Raw genomic sequence first — 24,398 nt, forward strand, 5'->3', positions numbered from 1 at the left:
TGGGTTATAGCCCACAAAAGCTTATGTCACAAGGACTCCTCGTTGTTTTTGCTGATAGAGACTAACACAGCTACCCCTCTGAAACTTGTCATCATGTAAGACTGTCATTCTGGCACCTTCCACAAGAAATAAATTCAAAAAAGAAAAATCTGTTTCAAGAAAAGATGTTTGGGCCATGAATACTTTCAAGAGACAATCTGAACTTTCATAGTTATTTACTCCGGGCAGTGGATTTTCAAACTTGGTTTGATGCTGAAAGGACATCTAGTGGCCAGTTAAAGTAATTCAATGAGTGAAATAACCCTACAAGATGACTCAGGGTTTTTGTTTGTTTGAAAATAGTTTGATGCCAGTCCAGGTTCCATCTGTTTACAATAGCATTTCCATGTTTACATTATCATCTAGCAATTAATTTGGGAAAAGAGGAAGTAAAAGCATAACAAGGAACATAAAGTAACATCCGATTAATCAGAAATGACTGTGCATATGACCATCTGGCACAATCATGGTATTGCATAGACTGAGATCATATGAAGCTTCTTGTATTTTTTTCTTTGTACATATTCATCTTTCCCCACCCACTACTCCCCTCTCTAGGGATTGTTCCTCAGGGTCAATATGGAGAAACTTGCACAGCTGCTACCTTGTGCAGGTGTGTGAATAACAGACTTCAACTTTCCAGAGCTGGCAATACAACACCTAACTTTATTCTTTAAAGGGTCACTCTAAATTTTAAAAGAATTGTTGTAAACTATTTTTACCAATATTACTAGCAATGTTTTAGATTACTAAAAGTGACAAAAGTAAACATTCAGTTTGATTCTCGCTACTGATATTCTTTGCTTTTTGTATTATTTTCCATTTGGACAATGAACATTAGTGAAGTTAGATCCATTTTGATTATAAAAAATCCAACAATTTAATAAAGGGGCAGAAAAACCCTTATATATTATTTTAAAGGAATTTAGAAAAAATAATTTCTGAAGGAGCAATTTTTAAATTCCTTTAAAAACAACACAAGGTGGTTTTCCTGCTCCCTTATTTGTGCCTATAGCAGTCTCTTCAGGATTAGCCCTAGATACTTATACCCAATGACTAATTCAAAAAAATGCAAAACGCCCCTCGTTCGCCCCCCAGTCCCCCCAAGCGCACTGCCCCGCCCCCCTCGTTCGCCCCCCGGGCCTCCCAAGCGCACTGCCCCGCCCCCTCGTTCGCCCCCAGGCCCGCCAAGCGCACTGCCCCGCCCCCCTCGTTCGCCCCCGGGCCCCCCAAGCGCACTGCCCCGCCCCCTCGTTCGCCCCCAGGCCCGCCAAGCGCACTGCCCCGCCCCCCTCGTTCGCCCCCGGGCCCCCCAAGCGCACTGCCCCGCCCCCTCGTTCGCCCCCAGGCCCGCCAAGCGCACTGCCCCGCCCCCCTCGTTCGCCCCCGGGCCCCCCAAGCGCACTGCCCCGCCCCCTCGATCCCCCCAGCCTCCCCAAGCGCCCTGCCCCGCCCCCTCGTTCTCTCCTCCCCAGCCGCAGGCTCGCTCCATGACCCCAGCACGGCCGCCGCCGATCACATGACCTCGCCTGTTGACCCTGGGGCCGGAAGTGACGCTGGGACGAAGATGGCCGCGCGCGGTGCCGGCTCTCCGGCGGGAGCGAGCCGGGGGCATCGGCTCAGCCTGCAGGTGAGACCTGGGCGAACTCGGCGGGCCCCTGCGGTAGCCAAGGGCTGCTCAGCCCCGGCGCTCTTCCCCGCCCCCCCGCGGGCTCTGGAGTCCTGTGGGGGCCCCGCCCCTGGTCCCCCGTTCCTCTGTGTCCGGCCCCTTCTTCTGGGCTCTTCCCGTGTTTCCCCGTTGGGCCCCCGCTGGCCTGGCTGCCCTGTTCCCCCGCCCCCCCGCCGGCGCTTTAGCTTCCCTCCGAAGCTGCCCTGGGCCGCTCTAAAGCAGCGCATCTCAGAGTGTGGCTGGACCCCATTTCAGTGGGGTCGCCAGTGCTGGCTTAGACTTGCTGGGGTATGGGGCCGAAGCCCGAGCCCCACTGCCCGAAGCTGAAGCCCAAGGGTGGCGGGGTTCTGGTTACAGTCCCCCTGTCCGGGGCTGAAGCGCTTGGGCTTTGCTCCCCCCCTCCCTCCGGGGCAGCGGCACTTGGCGGGCTCAGGCTTCTGACCCCCCCCCCCATCCTGGGGTCGTCAGTTATTGGGAGTGGACCACATCTACTGAACTGACCTTGTCAACACTGGTTCTCCACTTTTAAGGTAACTCCCTTCTCTTCACATGCCAATATATTTATGCCTGAATCAGTAATTTTCACTCCATGTATCTGAAGAAGTGGGGGGGGGTTTACCCACAGAAATCGGTTAGTCTTTAAGGTGCTACCAGACTCCTTGTTGTTTTGGGGATACTGACTAACACGGCTACCCCTCGGATACTTGGGGTTGTGTACTAATTTTTGTTGTCAGAAGGGGGTCCGGGTGCAATGAAGTTTGGGAACCCCTGCTCTAAAGCCTCTAGCATATTTTTGGATGCTATATTGATCAGTTTTATTATACCACAAGTCTCTTAAAAACAAAGACCATGGAAAGCCTATAGAACTTTTAGTAAGTTTAGCTGTGAGTTTAGCTGAATTCTCTTTTATGATTGAGCAACTTCTATTACTACTTTTTTGCTGCTGGATCCTTGACCTAACTTTGTAGTGTAGAACAGGCCTAAATGACGTAGTATGCAAATACCTGAATGTTGTGGTATCCAAAATGGAACTATTGAAGGGCCATCTATCAGTAACCATAACAAATCTCTTACATGAGGGCTTGAAAAACTCACTGGCCCTTGACAAGTAGGAAGCTTTCCTTAGTGATAAAAGGAAACTAAGCCATAATTTTTGGCAGGGCTTGAACTTGAATTTTTTAAAATTTCTTACAAATGTGTGGCATTTTAAGCTATTGCATTATTGTCTTCCTGAGATTGTTGCTTGGGCTCATGTTCACAGGCTTCTCAAGCAGCAGTAGAGTTAAATTGACAAACACTGGTTAGTTGCACCACCCACTTGAAAGCAATAAATCCAGAAGACTAGTGTCTTCAGAAAGCTGTGAGCAGCAACCAAGCACTACACCAGTTTCTCCTGGATACTATTCTGCTCTCTTCCTCACTTCCCAGACTTTCAAACTGACCCCTGGCCAGTAGTTATCCTAGTAGCTGTTGGCTGTGCCCCCTCACCTCACCCCAAGCACAGCATCTCAAAATGCTGGGTAATATGGCTTTATGTCCTTAGTAGTGCAGTGAAAATAAAGTATTTGCTTCTATAACACAAAATAGCTTATATCGAATCTTGTGTTATTACACAGGAATCATGTGATCTTTATAACAGGGAAAACTAAGGGTGAGAGTTTACAACCCAAAAGATAGGAAATGCTTAGTTAAATGCACACTAATTACCCTTAAAGTATTTGCAGCAGTAAGAATGTTCTTATATTTAAAGGGAGGCGGGAGGGGACTCACTCCAAAGCCAATCCTCATTCTATCAATTACACTATTATTTTAAGGCAGCAGGCTTTGTGGGAGGCTGATGTTAAGAGTTATAGTTCTTACCTAGGCACTGACTCGCTGTCTCTGGGTGAGTCACTTATCCTCTGTGCCTGTTTCTTGAACAGTAAAATGGAATACTGATATAACCTCACAGGAGTGTTGTGAGAACTGACAATGGCTTCCCATTGAAGGAAAAGAAAGGTGCTTAAAAATCAAGCTTATGATACAGTATTTATATAGGGATTTGACACAATGCATGCTGGAAGTGCAGCATCTCCACTTACCACCTTTTATGTAGTGGCTTCCAACTTTTAAGCAAACACCTAGCTCATACATTAACTGTATCATGAGAAATCCCTTGTAAAATGTTTCCGCTGTTGGCTTTTCACTTGTAACTAACTACACCAGGTCTGTTTGCCGAATTAAAGGCCACAGCTTGAGAGTGAATATTTGACATTACACTTCCTGAAACAAACTGCTGACAACAGAGTTGGTTAAAGAACCCACATAATTGTGATGTCACAATAGTTAACACACTGGAGCAAAGAGTGTTCCTTCTGTTAGAATTTTTTGTTTGCTTTTAGAGAGACCTTATTTTGTTCCTCATCCTTCAGTATGAGGGCCATTTTTATAATTTTATTTATGAAGTATCTTTTCTTTTTGAAGATACAAAGAAATGCTTTACCATTGAAAGGCTAGTCCATACAAGTAAGATTCACTTGGGGAAACTCTCTCCTTGGGAGTGCATGCTGTCTGTGACTTAATATTTTGTGCAGAATGTTTCAGAGAAGGTTAGAAACATGAGGGAAAAAAAGTCTGCACTTAAAAGAACACCACCACACACATGGAAAGTATTTTCAAAGCTGTTCCAGAAATAACTTTCAGCATTTTCTGTAATTAAAAAGATGGTGATGTTGTAGTAAGTGCAGGCCCTGATAAAGGCCCAGTATGAGGCCAGAGGCCTGAACTGAAGTAACGAACAAGACTTTGCTAACATAAAGCAAAGTTAAGCTGTGAGCCAGAGACCAGCCCGGTTCACAGAAGCTGGCAAGGAAAAGGGCTGATGCTGCAAAAATACATATTCACCTAGCATACCAAAGGATAAACACAGCATTAGAACATATTATACTGAAAAATTCCATAGATAACGAAAGGACAGGCCGACCCATCCCAATGACGGGCAAAAGGGTAAAATGATGTATAGAGTTGTTTTGTTCGAACCAACATGTACAAGGTAGAAGGCGGTGCCTTAATACGTAGAAAGGTTGTAACCTGCTACGTAGAAAGGTTGCACCTCAATACGTCAGGTGTGATGTGTAACTTGTTTGTATCTGTGTATAAGAATGCATTCCTGGGGAGGTGTCTTTGTCCAGCCTAGGGGGCAGTGGAAAATCCCGCCACTGACTGAGCTGAGTCCATTGCCAAGAGGCACTTTCTCGTAGTATGCCCGGTAGACTAAGTAATCTACGGGGAACTGCCATTGTGTCCGAGGTCGCAATAAACCTAGTCGACGTGACTTTGCATCTTACTGGACTCTGTGGTTATTGGGGGTTCTCGTCGGGTCTGCTGTGTCTGCTATCTGCGCAGAGCTGGGGCAGCACACAGAGGGAACTCACGCACGCAGCCGAGTGATATCAACAAGGAGAGAGCAGAGCACCACACCGGTACCACTCTGACAACAGATGTCTTCATGGAGCTCCCCTCAGGCCTTATCTGAACTTCAAATCTTCCTGTACTATGAAACAGTTTTCATTATTAGCTTTTAAACTACTTCAGTTAGATTAGTGGTATTGCCCTATGTGGACAAAGCATCACTTTTTTATTTTATTTTTTTAACATGACAGAAAAATTCACTAGTTTTTTAGGTGTCTGGCACAACATTGGGACCTTAAATAACTCTTGTTCAAATTGTTTCATGGCATGGGAAAAACCTATTGTAAAGGTCCCAGCTATATACTTGTCAGCGGGTGGTCAACTTTGATGCAAAGTAACACTAAAATAATTGGTCTCCCCTCTCACTGGAAGCTTTCCCACTAACAAAATTGTACAGAAATTCGATATTGTTGTATTAAGAGTTTCTTAAATAGTTATTAAATGAACAAATATATCTTACCTTACAGCAACTCTTCAATTCACTAACTCCCAAGGGAGAAAATATTCTGTTCTATTTTACATCCTGTTGTCTGGTTAGTAGCTTCCTGTTTAATTAGTTTTAAGATGCTAAAATTTTAATTTATTATTATATTGGGGTCTTTCTTTAAACAATCTCAGATTTCCATTACTCATGTGGAATAACCTTCCAAAATCCATTATACAGCTTTTCTGCAAGTACTGGTACATGTATGAGTTACAGTTATGGGTGTTTGGTGATACCTCAGTTGTCCATATCCCTCATCACAGGTCGACATAACTTCTTATTTTGTCTGGAATTAAACAGGATGCAACGTACAAGTTGCCTTCTTAGTGGTCCTGAGCCCCCATTTTTATTGCAGATATAAGGACCAAATTCTGCTCTTGTTTATACTTGTGCAACCCCACTTGAAATGACAGCAAAATTTGTTTGAGTCTTAAGAATCTTACTGGTGGGAGGCAAGATAAGTATTAACAATTTATAATCTTTAAACTGCTAATTTGGTATGTTCATGGGTGCTCTCCAACCATATCATTTTTCTTATTAGAAACTAATGACAAAATGTGCCTTTTCTTCAAAAGATGAAAATCTGTCAAATGGATCTATAAACTGTGCAAGTATTTAAAGCTGGGTAAAAGTAAGAGCAAAAATATTTCGGCTGTAATGTATTAAACTTTTTTGACCATCTTTTGGTGAGGGAGTATGGATGATAATGAAACATTGCTGATTAAGTATGGTTTAAGTTGAATATCTTTTCCAAACATCCTTCTTACTTGGGCTGCAAGCAAAAGCTGACTGTATATTATCTAAACAGCATAGGTTTCATATTTTATATTAATAATTATTATATGGAGAGTAGTAGCAAATGAACCAGATAGATTGTTTCAAGTGCAGAAGTATGACCCAGAAGCCAAAGAGAAAACACTGTTTAACAGATTATTTTAAAGAATGAAATGTGAAAATGTGCTCTGAAGGAAAAATATTAATGGCACTGGTTATTCACATCTGGTTATTCACAAAGTTAACCTAATAATGGGGTTACCTCTTATTAGAACTAGTGTGCATATATGTATATGATAATTATGCATAAGGGAGTATTTTAAATTGGGATCTCAAACAAGTTTAATAGAAATCAGAGATGGGGTGAGAGATGAGAACCTATTAGTGTGCTTTGAGGATCCCCTGCTCAGTTCTCCAATGCCTTGTCCAGGCTAGCTTTAGTTTGCCTGAGCAATGAGGGTTTCAGGAGTATTCTACTATCTAATACACCTTTGCTATTAAACTGATCAAATTTAGCCTACATTTTTTCTTTGCTCAGTTTCATCCTATTATTCCTGGGAATGGAGGCGAATATCTCCATCTCCATCCTTAAAGTCTTCATATGCCTGTCAATTTCTTCATTAAAAATTGGACAAACAATACATGCTTCAAATTTTCCTCTTAAATTAGTCTTCGTTCTTGTTTCTCTGCTCTGACTGCCCTCCAGTTGTCGATTTTCAAGGAGGGAGCTGTCCCAGTCTATGCAGAATTCTAGGTGTACCAATGCAAAATAGTAGGGTTAAGACCTTCCTACTCCATGCTATGGCATCCCTGTGTATAACACTTGAATATTAATTGCCTTTCATCTGAAAATCATGATGTGCTTTAAAAGCCTTACCTAATTAAGCCGCCTTACCCTCGTTAGATCAGCAAGGGGAAAAAAGGATCACTTCCTCCACTGCTGAAACACAGTTACTCTAGTAATTTAAGTCAGGAGGTTGAGAATACCACAGCTAAAATTCCAACACCTGCCTGTTTAACTGTTATAACAATTGTCTGTTCAGTCTCTTCCAGGATGATGTGAGGCAGAAAGTTCACCTCAGCACCTTTGGCGTCTTCAAGAATGGGTTCATGATGGTCAATGTCAGCAACCTTTCACTGAAGGGACCATGGCGCCTTGATGGCAAGAGCAACTCGGCAGTAAGTGAATTTGTATACACCTTGAGATCTTCCATTAACATTCATGGAACATAGCAAGTATTGAGAGAAAGGAAGCTCCTGCATTTCTTATCCCATTATAAAATAATCTCTCACTGTATACAGCAGTAGAGAAAGACATACACTTTAGGAAAAGAGAATGGTCAGACTACTGGTGCCTTATCAAGCTCTGGGTGAAAGCCTATATTCAGGCTTCTTGTAAATTCTTTGAGTTGAATACTGTGACCCTTTGAGCTGGGGTTGCTTCTTAAGTTGTACAGCTATTAGCTGTTAGTTTGGATCTGTAAAAGCAGCAAAAAGTCCTGTGGCACCTTATAGACTAACAGATGTATTGGAGCATGAGCTTTCGTGGGTGAATACCCACTTCCTTATGGAGAATCTCTAACTTGTCTGGTCTGCAATGATTATGTTGGGAAGTGGTGGTCTCAGATTGCTTCCTTAAACAGTCCTCCCTTATGGATTTTTGTAATGGTCCTCTGCACTGTTACTGTTCCTCTAAACCACATTACAAAGCCTAATTATTTGCTGCACTAGGCTGATAGGTTCACAGTGGAAACAGTGGCTGCATCTGCATTCAGTAGTGACTCATATACCATGTAGATTAATATCTAGGGAACTGTCACATTTTAAAAAATGACAGTGGACAAAATATGATATAACTTTGTTAAAGGTGAGATGCTGCTTATAAAACACTGTATTCTTTACTGCTTTTTTTAGACTTACATACAAACACTGCTCTGTTTCCTGCCCATTTCTTTTAAATTAGAAATATGACATTGACATCTATTTACTGGAGAAGCAGTGAGTAATGAGGTCACAATGGACTGACCTAGCATTTAAGCCTTAATTTGAGGCAGCTGAAAAAGGGTTGCTGGCTCACTTGGTTATGACTTGTTGTTGTTGTGTGTGTCTCCCTTAAAAGCTATTGGGCTGAATTGAAGGCTAGTTTAAAGTTATAAAACAGACTGACTCAACATCCTTTTTTTTTTCAGTTGAGATAGATGAAGCATGAAGTTTCAAATTGGTATGGCTGAAAAATTACTGTATCAATTTATATAACTTGGCAAATACTTTGGTATTGCTATAAAATTAATTAAGTTAGATATGTATAATATCTGATTGTGTGGGTGGCTACTTGATGTTTGGGGTTGGAGTATCTGAAGTTTGCATTAGAATGACAGTGACTTCTTAATGTATTTTCCTTAGGTGGGATTCAGTTCAGACTGAACAAGGAATGATGGACACTCCACTTGGCTGGTAAGATTGAAAGGGTTGGATGTTCTCTGCCAGAGAAAACAGATCAAACCCCACACAACTGATCCCATTGTTTGCAGCATTCTAAGAATTAATGGAGTAGAATGATCTATTAGCACAAAGTATCCTGGATGGAAGTAGTTTGACACTAGAGCACCCCCCTGGAAATAGAGAGTGTCCCAGTTTTTTTAGCTCAAGAGCTCACTTACACACCTGCTTTCCGAGTATGGTAACTTGTGGTATTTTGCCTTTGCGTTATCAGGACGAAGAAGTGGGTTACTGTATCTTGAAAAAGGAAACCAGAGCAGCATGTTTCTGTTATTCTTCTACGCCTGGACTTTACAAGCAATGTTTGAGTGAACCTCAGAGAGCCTTCAACCCTGCCTTTTTTTCTTTAGATTCTGAGAGGTTTCACGACACTAGCCATGTGGGCTATCCAATGCCTTTCCCCCCAAACAGAAGAATTCAAAAGCAACTCCACAAGGAAACCCGCAGTCTGTGAGGTTTTCTATAAGTGTGTGTTCTGGACCTGAATTTGTCTGTTTGAAACTAATGGAGCCAAACTGTGTTCTGACTTACCCATGGTGTAGCCTTGCTGAGCCAGAACCTGGCAAGTTGTCTTGATGTGCTAAATTCAACTAGGCTCAACATCACGCTTTAGGTTCAAGTCTCTGACTCTTGCTCATCTTAACACAGTGGCAATGATATCTTCCACGACAGCAGCCTTTCCCGGAGTCTGTGTGGGGGTGCCAGTATCTGACGATCTCTGCTCTGATGAGATTACCTGTAAACAGTTTGTTATCCTGTCACTGAGAAAGGGGTAGGAAGAAATGTAGGAGACTTATTTTAAATGGCTTGAGGTGGCTGTCTTTCAGTAACACTCACAATTTCCAGTGTAGCTTTAGGTGAAAATTGACTGCCTGCTCTTCTTGTTTGTACTTAGGCTACTAGGTTTATAGTTATGCAAACAATACTGGCATTAAATAGATAAAAATAATCAAATTGGCAAATCTATTGAGAGCTTTGCTGCACGAGTGTGCCTGCTCTTGCCTGGTCTTGTATTAAGAAATGCAGCATGTGTGTTGGTACAAGCTCGAGTCTTGAATTTTCACTTCCTGATGGCTTCTTGGAGGCTTCTATCTCCAGCCAATGTTCATAGAGTCTATTGAAGTGGGACTGTGAACGTGATGTGCTGTTCCATCACTGCCTACTCATTAATTCTAGAAAATCTTAGTTTGCGGACAGTATCTCAACCTTAATCTGGTAGATAACATATGATCACTTACTGTGACATTACTGTAGGAGGGCTTGAACAGTGACTTCTTTAGTACTAGTACTTCCTGTGAGGTACATGAGTCTGGGAAATCCAGCACTGTATTGATCTTCAGTTGGTGATCATGTGTGGTCAAAGATTTGCCTTTGGGATTTTGAAGCTGGTAGGTAGACAAGTTTAAAACTGGGTAGTGTAATGACCAGGCACAAAACAGAGGAAAATACAGCATGTTCGCAAATTTCTGAATTCAAAGTGTTTGAATTTGCTCTAAATGCTCTATTCTCTAGGTGACAAGTCCAAAAGAAGCATAACAGCAACTCAGGTAAGACTGAAACTAGTTGTTTTCAGGATAAGCTAATGGGAAGGGGTGGGGGTGGATCTTTCAGACACAAGCTGGAGTGGAAAGTGGGTGTATTGATCAGTGTGGGATATACGTCAGCCCTTCATTTTCAGTTTAAACTGATTTTTACTGAAAAATTCCTGGGTTTTACAAAAAGTATTCAGTTTTTTTTCTACTTTTGTATCATTCAAATATATAAAATAACTTATTTTATTAGGAAAATACAATACATTGCATGAGATCTGTGTATTACGATAATACAGTAGTCTGTGTGTATATGGAAAGCTGCCTGTTGAAGGAAGGCTATGCATTAGTCTAGAAAATACACACAATAAACAAGCACGCACGCAAGCCCTGAAGTGTGTGCACATCTGAACATACTGATGAATTTCATGTTCACCATGTCCACATTTCAAGCTGTTAACAGATGATGGTTAAAAAATTTGACACACTAAAATGGGAAGAAAACAAAAATCTGTCAGAATACGTTTCAGAACACAAGAAAATATTTGAAAATTCAAAAAAAACAAAAACAGGAGAAGATGATGATGATGAAGTTGAGTGTATGTGCTGCCAATGGTGTGGCCCAATTATTAAATAGAACTATTAGCCTAAAAATATTTACAAGTCTACAACAGTAAACTGTTTATTCAAATGAAAAGTTTTATTTGAGGATTGGAGATGTATTGTTAAACTCAAAGGTGGCATTGTGTTTTGAGTTCTGTCTTAGTTCTGCAGCAAACCACATTGATGAATGGAATTCAAAGTATTAATCTACTGAATACTTTTCCCCCTGTCTTTCCGTCCACCAAAATGAACCCTGATATTTACCCAGAAAAATTAATAGTTTTTTACACTGATTTGTTTTTGTTGTTGTGGTAATAAACGCTGATCAATTCTGGGAAAATTTAAATAAAATAAAAACTGAAAACCAAGGGCCCTAGGTATAAGCATGCAAAGTACACCACATATTTCTGATTTTATGACACAACTGCAGTATTTACCTGTTTAGAAGGCACTTCTAGATGCATTTTTTTTTATTATTACTCTTCTTCCCCAGAATGTAATGGAGCAAGTGCACCATTTTCGTGAAGATAAAGCAACTGTTTCATTCCAGGTAAGATTTTTGTCAGTAGCTCTTCTGTGAACTCTTTCCCTTCACTGTAGCACTCACTGAAAAATATAAATCCACTGCCCCCCTTCATAATCTCCCATTCCGTTAATAAATCTGCCTCTCAATAGCACATATATTTTTTTAGATGGATTCTTCTTTTGGGGAGTAAGAGCTAAAAGACATCTTCTTTATAAGATGCATTAGCATGTCCTGTAAACTACCCATTCACATGGTGCTCCTTAGAGTGTATTAGTTTGAATGTAATAAATGTTGCTTTCTGTAATTAGGGATACAAAAATATAGAAACAACTTAAATTAACTATGGGTTGGCAGTGTGACACCAATAGTCTAAGAGGTAGATCTTCTGGATGAGACCAGATTAACAAACTTTCTCACTTCAGTGCTCTTACTTGCTTGGTCTAAAACTTAACTGCTGGCTACTGCTGATAAAACAGATTTTGTGGCATGTGACTGAGTTTGTGGTTTAGCCTTAAAAATTGTTCACATTTTACCTGTTTCACCTCAGTTCACTGCTCTGCCTAACTCTCAGCGCTTAGATATGTTTATACTGAAATGAAGTATAAGTTTAAATAACAAAGCATAGAGATTAAAATAGAAGAATTGGAAACAAATGGTTACATATGAAATAAAATCATGACATCCATTCTTGAGCCTGGCCTTAGTTAACCAGATACTCTCCAGTCTGATAAAGTATCGCTCACCCAAAATCCCTGCAGTGCTTTACAGTAACAGTGGTGGTGGCCCTTCTTTCATGAGACATGCACACTCCTTGAGGAAGGAATCCCCACCAACCACTACGAAGTTGTTACACTCAACCATAACCTCCAGCTCTGCTAGCTCATTTCTAAAGCTCTCCGTCTCTTCCAAAGGTCTAGCAAAGAGTGCAGCCTGCTAATTCACCAAACCTTAATGTTACTTACAAAGAGAGACCACAGGCACAGTTCAGTGACAAGGGCACTCAGCTAGGTTTATTGCCTTCAAGGCATGGTCCTAGCAGCCCATAGGAGCTTCAAGTACACTAACACGAGTGCCCAGTTGTAAGGAGCAGCTCAGTCAGCAGTGGAAATTTCTCTTGGCCCCTTAGCCACACAAAGTTTTAAGGCAAGGTACCCCAACGTTTATAGACTGAGACAGAAAGTCCCTCCCCCCCCCCCGCCTTGTACCTTGCTCCAGATGTCTTAAGCAAATCATCCCTATTCATCATTGCTGTCAAACCCTCTTATCTTGTGTTAGGTCAGGATGTATCCGTGCTAATCTTTTGGAATGTGTTCACATACATATCCAATGACTAGTACTTCCTAGGACTGCTTGTGTTTTAGCAATGCAAGCAGTACCTTGGCCAAGTTCATGTACCAGAGAGTGAACTTGTAAGCATCTGCTTTAATACATGGCCTGACTTTGGTTCAGGCCTCAGGTCTTGCACCAGTCCCAGTGCTCCAGGCTCTCTCTTGCTCTCTACTAGGATCTGTGCATCACTGCTATATTTGTTCCTTTTTCAGGCTGAAGGACCTTCTGCTGTTCATCACCATCATACTGATCGGCACTGGCTGGGCTTTCATTAAACATCCTTTCAGATAAAGACAAAAAGGTCTTTATGGTTGTCATCCCGCTACAGGTGAGGACAGAACTGGCAACAATTAGGGTTAGAATTAAATGCTGCTGAAAGGTGGGTTCTAGCCTAAGGTCTCCCACATGATAGCAAATTGCACTAGAGTACTGGTCATCAAGCGTAGCACAGCAAAGCTATTCCCAGAACAGGGCCTATCAATGCAGTGATAGTACAGTGGAGCTTGAGTTGTAATCTCTTGAGTGTCTGTGGAGGAGGCAATGTCTGATCACTGGAGTGACTTTTCAACTTTCCCCCATGTGGAATAGCAGATACAAGGGACCAAATGGGCACTGACTGGAATGAAGTTGCATTCACTTACACTAGGGTTGAATTTGGCCCCTAGAATAGTGTTCAGTTACTAAGCAGACATCAGGGACTAGCTGCCCTATGCCACTGGAGTGAGGTTAGCAGAAGGAGTCTAGAATTGGAGGTCTCCAGGCTTTCAGGTAAAATATGCCCAATGTGTTCATAGTGACCAGAAGTAGTACTAGTACTGGAGGCATCGGACAGTGGACCTTGGTCCTCTTACCTTGTAAGCTAGCTTCCTGTCTCTTAAAAACCACAGCACAGATCTTAGGTGCCATTGGGACATGCGTAGAGCAGGAGAGCTGGGATGTGAAGCACAGAACATTGAGTCGTTTAGACAGACCAGGAGACTGGCCCTCAGTACCCATCTGCTCCTTGTGTGTATTCAGTTCTATCTACATATTTAAATGAATGTTTGCTATTTCTTATTCCCATTGGCACTACAGATCAGCACAAGTAAAGAGTAACAAGGATTCTATTTATTCTTATATATCAGCAGAAATTATATTCAGTCAATTACACCTGTGAAAATCCTTTGAAGGTGTCACTGAGCATATGATTTTTAGACAAAAGGGCGCAGTGTTGCTGAGCATAATTACAGGTGTTGATTCATGAGTGGCAGTGTGGGCTCTTTCTATGAGGGCAGACTGAGTTTGCAGAGCTGGCAGCCAAAAAAAACCCCAACCACAACTTTTTCCATGTAAAAATGGGTGCACTTGATCTGGAGTCACTGAGTGATGAAAGTGGAGCCCCATGATGCCACTTTTAGTCTCTTTGTCGAGTGGTCCTGTGAAGCAGTGTTAATGTCTTGTTGTGTCCTGTAGGTCCTGGCAAATGTGGCATACATCATCCTAGAGTCAACAGAAGAGGCAACAACTGCCCGTGGGCTGTGGAAATGAATTCTATTCCTGGTAGACCTACTGTGTTGTGGAGCCATCCTATTTCCAGTAGTATGGTGAGTCATTGTGTACAATACGTGGCTTCTGGGGTTTTGATGGTTTAGGGCAGTGATTTTTTTCAAATGATGGGTTGCAACCTACAGGGAGGTCTCATAAGGTGATTGGGGGGCAGAGGTCACGAGGTATTGCTTTTATTGTAATTTAAAGCCAAGAAAATCAGTCTGAGGCCTTTCAGAAATGCTGAAGTCATTAGATACAGGAGCAGTTTTTTGTTTTAGCAATCTAGGTTTGAAAGTCAGGCAACCAGATGTTAAATCAGTGGTGCTAGCTACATCCAGTGGAAGATGCTATTTTCAGCCAGTATCTGTATTTATTTACCTCGCTTTACAAGGAATGATCCTATAAGGAACACTTCCCTGCCCTTCCTTCTACTCTACTTGGCAAGGAAATGTTGTTGGCTAAACAAAAGCATTAACTGAATTATTTCTATCTTTGGTCCTTAAAAGAGGCATTTAGCCAGAATATTTGTCTGCTGAATTCCATTTTAGTCTTAATCAGACAAGCAGCTGGGCTTAAATGAGGAGACAAATGAGCTACTGGCTCCTTTGATTAGTAAAAGAAGAATGGCTCCCATATTTTGATCCTTACTCCTCTTGATTTTTTTCCTGTAACAGAGAAAGGAACATAAACCTCTTGTATAATAAACTTCACAAGCCCATCATTTTAAATGCACACCTCTTGTGCAGATATTCCATGCCATACTCTAGAAAACTGTGGCCTGCTCAGATACGGAGTTACGCTTCATCTCCAGCTTGGCTAGTGGTGTGATTAAATTGGGTTGCCTTTGTGCCGTTCTAGTCCTTTGACAGAAGGCTATTTAAATTATCAGTAATATTTCTCCTGACACTGTAGAATGTCCTCCAGGAACTCCTAAATTCCTCTCTTCCCCATACTTTACCTCCCCCCCGCTCAAAAAAAAAAATACAACCAAACCAAACTTCAGGGTTTCCGCTAACAATATTGTAAATAGAATGGGAGTTTTAACTTGCATGATAAAGCTGTTCTTGTTTTTCCATAGTAAAAATGTATAAATACTTACTGTGACAATTCTTTCCAAATCCCTAACATCAGAAACTGTTCTCATGGCTGCTCTCATTTCACCAACTTCTCTTGGTGAAAGAGACAGAGATGTACTCCAGTGAGTAACCTTGTGCTTGCAACTTCTTGGAAGTAAAATCTTAGGGCAAGTTTACACTACAAAATTAAGTCGACCTCAGTTACCTCGACTAACAGCCACCGCTGTAATTAACTACTCTTTGTGCTGGCAGTGCGTGTCCTCACCAGGAGCGCTTGCACCAATTTAACAGTCAGTGTGGAACATTGTGGGACAGCTTCTGAAAGACAGCCACAGTCGATGTAAGCAATGCAGTGTCTACACTGACACCGCGTCGACCTAACTACATGGACTTAAGCTCTATGTCTCTCACGGAGTTGGAGTGAGGCTATGTCTACACTAGCACTTTTTGTCAGTATAACTTATGTCGCTCAGAGTGGTGGTTTTTTTCACAACCCTGAGCGACATAAAAGTTACACGGACAGACGCGTCAGTGTGAATAGTGCTGTGTCTTCAGGAGATGCTCTCCTGCGGACATAGCTATCGCCGCTCACTGGAGATGGTTTAATTATGTCGATGGGGAAAGCTCTCTCCCTTCTGCATAGAGTAGCTACTCGAGTGATCTTACAGCGGTACAGCTGTGCAGCTGTTAGCTTGCTAGTGGAGACGGCCTTATTAAGTTGGTGTAGTGGGCGAGTTACATTGGTGGGAGCTGCATTTTAGTGTAGACATTGAGTTAGATCCACATCAGGTACCTTACGTCGACCTAACTCTGTAGTGTAGACCAGGGCTTGCTTCCAGAAAGTTATTGGTTTTAATGAAATATTCTGTGGTGTTTTATTACAAATGCAGTGTCCCTCTGTTGCCAAGATGTTGACATAAATTGGCACTGAAATCTTGGTTTGAAATCCAGATCCACCCTTATGTGGATAGTTTCATTTAAACCAGTAGAATGACTCATGTGAGCAAGAGACAAGTTGGATGAGGTAATATCTTTTATTGACCAACTTCTTTTGGTGAAAGAGCCGCACAGAGCTCTTCTTCTGGGAAAGATACTCCAGTCACAGCAAAGCGCAAGGTGGAATGCATAGTTTAGCATAAGTAGCACAGATTGTCAGGGACCATACCAGGTAGAGTAGCCCATTAGCACCTCTTCAGTCATAGGACAAAAAGAGGCAGTTAGTGGGTTACAGATTGTTGTAATAAGCCATAAATCCAGTGTGTCTGTTCAATTCATGGTTTTTTAGTGTCCACAGCCTAATGAAATTAAGCTCCCAGGCTCATCTTTTGAAAGTGTTTGTGCTGGTTTCCTTTCAGGATGAGGATTGATAAGTCAGATAAAGAGCAATCACTTTGTGTAACTTGTTCACCCACAGGTGATAGGGTGTTTTTCTTTTATCATGTGAGCAGGCGAATGGGACTGGGTCCTTGAGATGCCATTCCTGCAGAGTGGCTTCTGTTGCTGCATCATAACACTTGCTTGGAGCCATAAGCGGCGATCACCCTCTTCAGTGAAAAGGGTTTAAAAGAGCAATAATATGCCAACCTCTTGACATTACTTTGAGTAGTAGCAAAAGAGCTTTCTCCTACCAGTGGAACCTATATTAAATGGATAATATCCCAGTGTCTCATCCCTACCCCTTACATGTAGGTTTCATAGGGTAATGCAGAACTTAGATGTCAGTTTTCCAATTCAGCAGAGGGCACTCTGGTACAGGAAACCCTAAAATATCTGTCTTGAGGAGGTGGTGGTGAAGTGCATGCAGTGTAAAACATGCTGTAGACACTTAACCAAGAAGATACTGTCCATGCTACAAAGCTTGCTGAACTCTGACAGTGTTTATTTGTAGTGTTATAAGTCAAAGTAATGAAGTGCTAACTTCATAACTAACCTACACCTTTTTTTAGGTCAATAAGGCCTGGGCTACACTAGTGTGTGTGTGTGGCGGGGGTGTGTGGGGGGGTGTTCAAACTAAGATACACAACTTCAGCTATGCTATTTGCGTAGCTGAAGTCGAAGTATCTTGGTTCGACTTACCTGGCCGTCCTCACGATGGCGAGTCGACTGCCACAGCTCCCGCGCTTACTCCTCCTGCCGAGGTGGAGTTATGGGCGTCGATTCACGGATCGATTTATTGCGTCCAGAAGAGATGTGATAAATCCCCCACCTTTTTTTTTTTTTCTGCTTCATGCTAAATGTTATAAATTGCTCCTGCCCGGGTTCCCTGGGTTTCCAAAGGCTTGAGGTTTTAAAGATCTTAAACTGAGAAATGTCTGTCCTTGAATAAGGATTGAGAGAAACTGCTAATCTTAAAAATAATAAAATAAAACACAACTCTTTAGATGATGCTGGGTGCCAGTTCACGCAGCAAAGGGGGTGATCACCCGACCCTGATGCAGTGTCTGGCTTTCCTGAGTTGTTCTGGCGTTCCTTCTGAATCAGTCCATCCCTAGCTAACATGCCTGCTGATCTGTTCCATTTAAGCTTAACACTGAATTTCTCTGGAACAGTGAATACTTTCAGGTATTCCTGTCACTTCTCAATTCTTGAATCTGCTTTGCTAGAGGCAATACTCTGTGTAGGATGAGTAGACAACACAACCTCTTCACTATTCTAACACATTCACCTTCTTGTAACTACTTTCCTTTCATCTCTCCATCCTTGTATTCTCTTAATCCTTGAACTTTATCCATCTCACCATCTCATGGCTTCCAGCATGGGATACTGGAATTACCTTCAATGTTGAATGCCGTGGACCTCTGTGATATAGTGGACCAAGCATGAGGCTACTCATCCCAGCTCTGCAACTGTGTAATCTTGGGCAAGTCAATTAATCTGTCTGTTTCCCCATCTGTAAAATAGGGATAATATTACAAACATAAGTGCCGACTCCGTGGGTGCTCCGGGGCTGGAGCACCCAAGGAAAAGAATTAGCGGATGCTAAGCACCCACTGGCAGCCAAGGCCTGCCCTGCTGTCTGCTGGCAGCCCTGCCGATCAACTCCTCCCCCTCCCTCCCAGTGCCTACTGCCGTCAGCTGTTCTGCAGTGAGTGTGCAGGAGGTTCTGGGAGGAAGGGGGAGGAGCAGGGATGGGGCATGCTATGGGGAAGAGGTGGGATGGAGTGGGGGCAGGGCCTGGGGCGGAGCAGGGGCTTTGGGGGTAGGGGGCTTATGATTACAAAGATGGGTACAGTATTTTGAGATTTAAGGATGAAAAGCACCATGGAAGTGTTAAAATTACTACTAGAAATGGCTACAAGAACTGCTACCATAAATTATCTAACACAAGTATCACTATTAATGATTTCTAATGGGACAATCTACCATGCTGCCCCAGAAGATAAAACACACTTAAAAATGAATTCAGTGTACCTTACCCTCCTCCCTGCATCTGGTTTGGATCCACCTTTTGTCTCAACATATGCTTAGATTGTAAGATCCTTGGGTCGGGGTCACTTTTTGCATGTGTGTGCATGCAGTGCTTATTCTTAATTGTGACCTCTAGGTGCTACTGCAATACAAATAACTGGGGGGTGCATGAGCATGCCCAAGGTAGAATCACTGTTTGCTTGTAATGAGCGATGTGAACACATAGATGCTGGCAATTCAGTATCTAGGGCCTGGCTGCAAGCAGTTGATGGGATGATTAAACCCTAGATTTGTGTGGCCGGAGGTAATGCTGGTAGACACGCCCCCCCTCCCTCCCCGCTTGCAGTTGACTATTTTTTCACAAGATGGTGCTATGGAGTTTGCTCAGTGTCAAATGCACTGACTAAAACAGAAAGGTGAAGCAGCTGACATCAAGGGTGCTCAACATGAGGCCCTTAAGAGTTGCCAACAGTAAAATGTGGAGCACAGGATCAAGATTCAAATAAAATCTGAACACTGCTATCCATCTTTTTTCCAAGTACTTATTTGTATAACTCCAACCACTGTGTCAGTGAGCAAAAGAATCCTGCAAATTCAGGGATTCCCTGTCATTGCAAAATCTCTGGATAATATTAGGAACTACTAAGGAAATGTGTTGCTTTTTGTTCTTCCTCTGCCATCTCTTTGTCTCCCCTGCTATAGTGTATCTCTCTCTCCATAGCCAAATGGCCAGCCAGCTGCTGCTAATAAAAAAGAGCAGCTAAAGAAATAGTGTGCCAGGAAAAAATATTGCTTAGTCTTAGTTCATGGCAAGAGCATCTGCCACTGTGATGGGATGATGTGGCCTCACTTGCCAGATCCAAATGTTTTTCATTAAAGGCAGAGTAATTATGCTGCTGTTGATAGGATTCTTGGGCTCCAAATTAGACTCTTCAGTTAAGTAATTAACAGGAAAATGGGGCCAGCAGCAGAGTTTTGCTGATGGGTCCCACCCTGGATAACTCTTTCAAAGATGAAGGATAATTTGCTCTGCCTTATAATCAAAGTGAAATGAGTTTGTGCTTGTTTTATACAGGTATATGCCTATCTGTCATGATACAGGAAAAATGTGACAGGCTTTTAAATAGCAAACGTTGACTGCAAATTCATTAGCATTTCTTTCATGAATTAAAATGGTCTTTCCTTTTTAAGAAGTGAAAGTGACTAGATCCTTCCATCACCCAGCCTAGCTGCTGTGCTGCATACTCTGTGATTAGAATTGATTGAATCTTGCACAGGCAGACACAGCCCTGGTTGGACTGCCTATTGCCTGCCAGGACTTAATGTCTGTTATTACCTCTAAAGCTGCTTCCCCTATTTCTCTCTTCACTACTTTGTAGGGCATTTGGGAATTTACACCATACATTCAATAGTCATTTCCCCTGGCATTTGGTCCTTTTGCAACCTTCTCACTGATAAAGAAGACTTCGCCTCTTTAAGGAAATATTTTTAAAATCTTGGTCACAGAGAAGCCTTCAGAACTACCAAACCTGGTACCCAGTATCCTGGCAGTTTTGCCTGCCCACATGTCTACTAAGCTGTAAGTCTGACCCTTTTCCAGCCACAGCTCAACATGTTGATTAGGTAGTAACCCCAGGAGCCTGACACAGTCGTGACTGCAGTCTGACTGGAATAGAAAGTGAAGTAAAAGGCTGTCTGACAAATAATTCTATTTGCCACAGTCACAGCTGTGCTTACGAGCCCAGTGGGTTCACTTACCCATAACTATTTAAAAAGCCCACTAAATGCTGAGGGGGCTGAGCTAATTAATGAGAATTAATTGCAGCCTGCATGAATCTCTGGAAGAAGTAATAACAATGGCCATGTGGCTTTTGTCTTCTGCTCATTTTTGTCCCAGGACAATGTAGATGGCTGGGCAGTGAGAACCGTTTGCTGGAGGTGGTTCAGATATAAAGCATCTCCAATTGGGTGCGTTTATTCTGCCTCATCTGATGTGCTCCTTCCATTCTCTTAAAGCAAAATGGCTGGCTTCTGCCCAGGTTACTAGTTGGCCTGCAGAGCAGTGGGATACAAACATCCATCTGGGCTAGGGTTGGTTTCTCTCTTCCTATTATTTGACAGACAACTCTAGTGCGTTTTAGAGCTTTATCTCCCCTTCTTTAAACTTAAGCAAAAGCCTCACTGCATCTCCTCTAGTCTGTTTTCCCCCACCTGCATGACCTCCTCCAAATCCTTGCTTTCCAGATAGGAACTACTGGACTGTCTTTTATTCTGCAGCTATTGAAGGTTGCAAATGTCTCGTTTACAATCTGAAGGCGCGAGCATAGGAAACTCCCCAAAGGATTAAGGGGAGCAATCCTGACAGGTCTAGTGGAATCAGTTATTTGGCTTGTGGCTCACTTATCTGCAATCTCATTCTAGTCTCCATTCCTCACAACTAGAACTGTGAGGGGAGAGGGAAGAGAGAGGAATACAGTTTTGTAGATTTACCCTTCCTATGTTGCGACTGTCATTTAAATTCTCAATAGCTATATGTGCCCCTCTGTTCATACTGTAGGTGACTGGGCTTAAAGCCCTCTCTGTCTTTCCGGGGGAGAAAATAATATAGCTGCAGTCTTTGTTCTGCCCCTCTCATGTCTGTGTGGAGGGACGTGGAGTTTGGTGCAGTCTGGTCACGAACTGTTAGCAGTTTTGCTGAAGCACTGCAGCATGCCATAGTTGGCAGCAGTATTAGAGGAAATATGTTGCAGCTAATAGCTGCTGAGCACTGTTCCCTTTGTGCTGTGCAGTGGGCAAATAAGTACCCGCACACTTGCCCACCCCCACCCCATGGGAAAAAACCTTGATCACCCTCCACATTCAGACTCTGCTCCTGCTGCCGCAATACATAAAACCACTGCAAGCTGAAGGGCCCAATCCTGCAAGCTGCTGAATGCCCTCTGCTCCTAACAAATTCAGTAGGTGTTGGGAGCATGTGGTGCTTTGCAGGATCGGGCCCTAAGACACTTCTGCAGGTCTTTGTAAAAAAAAGAAACCACACTCATGGGTGTACACTATTAAAATCTTGAGAAGAAACAGCCTGGCGCTAATAAAGCATCTAGACCATAACTGATATCAGCACTGGAGGATCTGAGTTAACATTAATAAGGGGAGTCAGACTGTATTGTTCCACTGGGGTCTCCAATACTGCAAATACAGGTATCAAATACAAGTCTAGGCTATAGGCTGTATGACTGCCTCATGTTTGAGATTATAAAATTGTTTATCCTATACTCAGGGCTTGCTTTCTCATGAGGGTGCACCTCTTAGATTAGGTGTTTGGGATAAAAGCTCCTTTTTTTTTATTTTGTTGTTGTTGTTGTTGTTGTTTCCCTAGCAGAGGTTAATCTGTGACCTGTCTGATGCTTATGTTTGGTGCCAGAGACAAATGTAATACTAATCTCCAATCTAGTTGTTGAGTCAGTTTCCTTTCTGGCATAGGAATATACTGTATCTTCAGTGATTATTGGCTCCTGCTTTCCTGAGTTATTCTTTGATTAGACTTCAGGGAGTAAATGTGTGTTCATCCTTGAAAATGGGAAATAGTTCAGGAAACTTCCAGTGTATTCTTTGGTATTGGCATGGGGAATTAAATCTCTCTAATGCATCAGGACTGGCACAGCATGCAGTGCTTTCTAGTGGTGTTCTTTAGCTGCCTTACTACTGTATGCAGTGTTGTTGTAGCCGTGTTGGTCTCAGGATATTAGACCAGGTGGGTGAAGTAATATCTCTTTATTCCCAGGCCTGTGTAAGCTCAAAAGCTTCTCTCGCTCTCACCAGCAGAAGCGGTCCAATAAAAGATATTACCTCACCCATCTTGTCTTCTACTGTTAATTCTAGGTGCTTTATGGCTTGTCCTTGCATATTGTATAGTTGTCTGGAGTTGATCTGCTTGTACCCGAAGTTCTTCTATTGCTATTACATAAATATTCTGAAAAGGTCAGATTGATTCATCAAAAAACTATTGTCTGCCAATGTGCTTGGCTGTGATGGACAATCTGACCTTTTTCCATCTTGTAGCCTGTTACAGCATTTGAAATTAGCATAGTAGGCACTCAGAGTGAGACAGAGGCAGATTTCCAGAGCTTTGTGTTGTCAGTTTTGATCAATGCAGCTCAGAATATCTATAGCAGGTGCAAGCTGTAAAATGGAAAGGAGATGGAGAGGGAAACCTACAGAGGCAAGATGTTCAAGGGGTTGTTACAGAGCCATGAGACACAACTTCGTCAGCTTTCGTTGTCTTGCGGTTAAATTTTAGAATCTCGACTCTTGTTCTCACAGACACGAGGCTTAGTAACTTGCTCAATGGTAGGTTCATTAGAATGCTCTGTGGATCAGAAGTTGAGACTCTAATTAGGGTTTGAAGTGTAGAAGTTGTCCTTTACTTTCTAGGTGCTAAATTGTGTTCTGTATAAAAAATACAGTAGTGTTCATCCTCCACAGAACTTGAAGCCAGTGCTGCTCTGAGAATCCATACAGATGGCACAAAGTGTCCCTGGTAATCTTTCTACTCCAGAAGCCAAGTGAGTTGTATTTGTGAAACATGCAATCATAGACTATCAGGGTTGGAAGGGACCTCAGGTGGTCATCTAGTCCAACCCCCTGCTCAAAGCAGGACCAATCCCCAGACAGATTTTTGCCCCAGATCCCTAAATGGCCCCCTCAAGGATTGAACTCATAACCCTAGGTTTAGTAGGCCAATGCTCAAACCACTGAGCTATCCCTCCCCCCAATCTCAGACCTATTAACAGGGATTCAAATGTGGATCTTGCATGCTGACTTCTTGAAAGCTCTAATCATGTGGAGGCAGTGAGTAGACTCAAAGACTAGGACTTGATGGTTTTCCACAAAGGTGGCTTTTTCTTGAGCTCCGTGGCTCTGGTTTTCTATAGCTCAGTTGTTGACAGGTCAGGTACTTTTTTGTTAAAGACAAAACATGTTGGATGTCTATTAATGGGAAAGATACAGAAAGCACCAGCTCTTCCTAAATCAAAGCCACCATAGCTTGCTTACAATTTTATGAACCATCCATCCATACACCCACACTTGCTCCCTGGAAACTTTCTGTCTGACAAATTAGATGAGTGTTGGTGAATCTCGAGTGTCATGCGGACTAGAAGAGTATAACTATAATATGCTTAGGACTGTGGAGTTCTTGGTCACTAGATTTTGATAGTGGTCTGTCACTTTAAATCCAGTTGGCATTATCTTAGCTGTGCTCAGTGTAGCGTCCAGGGAGATGGCCAGAGGTGACACATTTGACTTGGAGGCCTTTCCCATTAAAAGGTACACTTCTTGTCACAGCTGTGAACACATGGCTGCCCTAATGATGCTGCATTGCTTCCCTGTGTATCTCTGTCTGCCCTGCTGTCTCTTCTCCCTCCATTTGTGCTGCCTTGTAGAGTGTGAGGCTACATTAACAATGTGTTAACCCTTGAGGGCTCAG

General features: G+C 42.5%; 1 long non-coding RNA gene across 4 annotated transcripts in view; it reads left to right on the forward strand.

Annotated features, from left to right (window-relative positions):
- Positions 1-1,615: 1,615 nt before the first annotated feature.
- LOC123352601 overlaps positions 1,616-24,398 on the forward strand; it is a 42,106-nt gene continuing 19,323 nt past the window's right edge. Inside the window, exons 1-8 of one of the 4 annotated variants that reach the window (XR_006574241.1) lie at positions 2,009-2,238; positions 7,470-7,595; positions 8,606-8,637; positions 8,820-8,870; positions 10,428-10,462; positions 11,541-11,597; positions 13,115-13,230; positions 14,355-14,485. This is a non-coding gene — a long non-coding RNA (uncharacterized LOC123352601). Of the gene's footprint in view, positions 1,670-2,008; positions 2,239-7,459; positions 7,596-8,605; positions 8,638-8,819; positions 8,871-10,427; positions 10,463-11,540; positions 11,598-13,114; positions 13,231-14,354; positions 14,486-24,398 lie in introns of those variants that run through there. The other 3 variants (XR_006574239.1, XR_006574240.1, XR_006574238.1) reach the window with 3 other exon arrangements.

The sequence above is a fragment of the Mauremys mutica genome, chromosome 18 (genome assembly GCF_020497125.1).
Source record: "Mauremys mutica isolate MM-2020 ecotype Southern chromosome 18, ASM2049712v1, whole genome shotgun sequence".
In the NCBI taxonomy this organism is placed as follows: domain Eukaryota; kingdom Metazoa; phylum Chordata; order Testudines; family Geoemydidae; genus Mauremys; species Mauremys mutica.